Below are 4,336 nucleotides of genomic sequence, written 5' to 3'. Positions count from 1 at the left end.
ATAGATCTAGCTTTGTATTTCGACAGCATCATATCTATTACTTTTAGCAGCGATGTAAGTAGGTCATGTGGCTGCTGTACGCAGCTGAGCCTTGAATGTCATATTAATCCAACCAGGGGGTCGGGATGGTGGTGTTTGAAACGAAAAAAGTTTTAAAAAAAATACAAACCAATTATAAAGTTATTTTATCCCTTATAACGTGGCCACTTATAATAAGAAAATAAATAAATAAACTAAAAATCCTAGACAACCCTTTTAAATGATAAAAAAGGAAGCTCACTGTATACAGCTCCCATCTAGATCAATACCAGCTCTATGAATCTGTAGGTAAGAAGCTCCCCTATTGGCAGTTGCTGGTAGTTACAATTTTATCTTTTTATTTTGTGATAGGCAGCAGGGTATTCGGATCTCCTTAGAAGAAAACCAGAGGTTCAACCCCTATAAAGATATACGATACTGGTCCTGGGTGGCAGGCCGGAGGCCCAGTTACTGAAAGATTGCCCGCAAGGTACCCCTCTATGAGCCGAGACGGATAGATCTTGTTTAAGATCCAGCCAGTTCCCGGTGGTTGACACTTCATTAAAGTGCCCGGCATGTTCTGTTACTTTCCCCTGCAGCAGCCGCTGTGTATGTATAATCAGAATATATAGTCAGAAATGTATAGCCAATCCCGGAAAACAGCTGATCGCCAGGGGTTTGAGCCTTTTTCGATTTAAAAAGGGGTTGTCTTTATGAGACATCTCCCGTAACACATGAATAAAACAGGCACAATATGTATTAGTGAAAATAACGTTATATAACAAACACTAAAAATGACTACACAATAATTGCTATCGTCCAAAAATAATTTATTTTTATCATCCACCCAATTTATACATTAAAATAAAAAATTAACAGTCCACTCATAGGGACAATGGTCAATTAAATCATACGGGATGACATAAGAGGATTTCTGTACTTTATCTGCTGGAAAAAGTAAGTTAATATAGAGTGTTCTGCCACCAGTTCATCAAGAACGGGACTGCGGGACCCCTCATTCTCAGTGTGGAAATCCAATCAATCCCCCATTAAATAATATATTTACTGATATTGATAAAATAAAATTTTCATACGAAATATATACTTTATTAAAATATGATGGAATCGTTTTTTTTGTAAGTTGTTTCCTTTAAAACAGCAATCATGTGACTTGTGACTTTTTGCCCCCTCAAGGAAATGCTAAAGTTGCATAGTCAATCTGATCTTTCCTCGTGGCCCCAGACTTAGGCCTAAGTAAATTTATTGCAAGATCATTCTGAATAATTTTTTAGATGGCCAGTCAAAATGGCATTGAAAATGGTTTGGTCTTCGAGAGGGGTGGTCCTCTCAAAAGAAGATGGCCTGTATAAATAGCATATGATATAACTGAAAATCTCTCACAGGAAATCTAATCTAGGTAAAGGTGGTCTTGCAAAAAAGAGAAGTTTCATTGTATGTATTCTTACCACTTCTATGGATGGTCACAGACAGGCAGAGGTCTCATCCACACCAATGCTCTGTAGAACATCTGCCTGTCCTCAGACCCCCTGAGTGGTGAACACTTACCATTGTTTAAATACTCACACATTTAGGGCCATCTTTCTAAAAAGTTTGTGCGTATAATAGTCTAGATGTCTAGACTAATAATCTTACAGTCTCTCGCCCCATTTACCACCATGTCATTTAGCAACCCTAAGCCAAGAGAGAAGTTTTGCAGCCAAACAGGTTGAACCAACAGTTCAATGTATATTCTTCAGAGCATGTGACCAGCAATACATATCTTTATATGGAAACTAAAAAACATAATGAAGCCAAATTCCTCCTGCTGCTCATCTAGTCTTCCTTTAAGAAGAAATATTTGTGTGTTTCTGAATTTCCTCTTTCTAGATGTTTCTTATCTCCCATGGTTAAGACCTCTCAATCCTCACAGTGCATTGTATATAAATTACTGCTCCAGAAGCATATATGTATGTATATAGATAGACACAAAAGTTCACATTTCTTTACCTTTTTTAGCATTTTTCTGAGGGTTTTATGAGTCCATTCATGCTGGAAGCTTTAGCTGCTTTTCTTAGCCTGTGGGAGGGTCAGCTGCTTGTATGTCTGTTTCTAACCCTGCACACACTGTAATGACCCATGGACATGTCCGTATTTTCATCTCTCCGTTAATACTGTCCATAAATACGGATCCGTAGTCATCTGTAATTCATCCGTATATACGAAAGGGTATAAATACGGTCCGTATTGTATCCGTATTTGATTCGTATATACGGATCCGTAAAAAAATAGGGAAGCTGCAAATGATGTCACCAACATGTTTCATAGCAACGCTTCCGTAAATATGGACGGTTTGCGGATGCAAATCCGTAGCCGTCTGTATTTACGGAAGCGCCCATAGTCTTCTCTGGGAGTGTCCATGCTGTAATTACGGACAAGAATAGGACAGGTTCTATCATTTTTTCAGCACGGACACCCATCCGTAAAAATACTGAAAGGTGTCCGCGGCCAATAGAAATGAATGGGTCCGTAATTACATTCCGTAATTATGGATGAAATATACGGTCGTGTGCATGGGGTCTAAAGTAACATGAATAGGATCCTTTCACTCATAAACACTCACCGACCTCCATCCTTGAAGAGTTACTAATTTTGTAATGAGGGATTGAAGATTTGCTTGGGAGAAATATAATACGGGACCTGCACTTCACTCCGGCAACATCAGGATCGGCTAATAAAACATAAGGTAATAGGGAGCAACTGTGCAGGGAGGGAGGGGTAAGTAATATTTAGTGCAGCGCTAGGGACACAAGGGGGTGGAGCATGACCAGTATTTTAGGGGAAGAAATGTGGGAATAAGCCAGTCACAGACATGACACACACAGAGATCTAGAGACCATTAATATTAGCATGACGGCACTAAGAAGTGGATATTAAAGGATTATTTCCACCTTAGACATTTATGGCATATCCACGGGAGACCCCCTTTTAGTATTAAGTGCATCTATAGAAATGCCATACATTTAATTTTTGTTTTTTGTTTTGCCTGCAATATGCCTCTAAGCTAGAAGGATATATTGCAATTTGGAAATAACCTGTGTTGTCATGTTGCCATTCTCATAAATAATATTTAACATAAATGGCTCCCTCCCCAGCATAAAAAGTGTAACTATCCGCAAACATTTATACATGGCTAATATAGTAACAATCTGTACAGATTTAGTCTTCCCAGTACCAGTATGTGCAACCACATGGTATCATATCATCTTATTATAGTTGCCAGAGGGGTAACTTGAAGTTACTGGGTCCCAATGCAAAATCTGTAACAGGGACCCCAACTATGACACTTAATATATAGAACTGGTCTTCCTATACAGGGCAGAGGGACCATTTGACCTCCTTCAGGCTCCAAGGCGAAGGTGCAATCGCAACCTCTGTGCCCCCTATAGTTACGCCCCTTATTTTTATGAGACTTTAGATGCCTGCTATTGTAATGGGTTGAGAATAATTAAAAATTCCTAAAACCCATCAAAAAGTTGCTACAAATGTAGACCATACAAAAAAAAAAAACAACCAAAATAAAATGTATTAGTAAATTCTGCAATACTTCATTTAAAAGAAAGAAAGAAATCTTGAGTTACAGTATGCATAACAGGACAGTACCTGCAGGTGGCGCCGTTTCCTTTTGCATTTTACATGATGGCCAAATACAGAATTTACAGAACGTGCTCTGTAACTCCTCCTGACGACTTTGAAAGCAATAATTTTAATTTTTTAAGACCATCGCAGTTAAAAACCCATATTTGACAAGAAATGTTAAACTTTGAGCACATAAGCTGCTTGCATGTGATATTGTCTGAATAAATCTTGTACTAAAATTCCATTGCAATTACTAAAATATCTTAACGAAGCTTAATTTTTTATTCTCTGGCCCGTTGAAAAGGCACATTAGGTAAATTGTAGTTAAGGTAATATTCTTACCGGGGGCTGTATTTGTGAGTTATCCCCTCCCTTCTGGTCCTCAGCTGTGTCATGTGACGAGTAATAAGACTCTCCAACTACCACAGCGTCTCGTGTGTGGACAGGAAGTCAGTTTCTCCATTTATTCCTATAAGACTCATATCGAGGCTGTGATAGGATGCAATAGAGAAACTGACTTCCTGTCCACACACGAGACGCTGTGGTAGTTGGAGAGTCTTATTACTGGTCACATGACACAGCTGAGGACCAGAAGGGAGGGGATAACTCACAAATACAGACACCGGTAAGAAGATTACCTTCACCACAATTTACATAATGTGCCTCTCCAATGGGCCAGAGA

Source organism: Rhinoderma darwinii, chromosome 6, assembly GCF_050947455.1.
Source record: "Rhinoderma darwinii isolate aRhiDar2 chromosome 6, aRhiDar2.hap1, whole genome shotgun sequence".
NCBI classification, from domain to species: domain Eukaryota; kingdom Metazoa; phylum Chordata; class Amphibia; order Anura; family Rhinodermatidae; genus Rhinoderma; species Rhinoderma darwinii.
The sequence above is the reverse complement of the archived record's forward strand: the minus strand, read 5'-3'. Positions refer to the sequence as shown.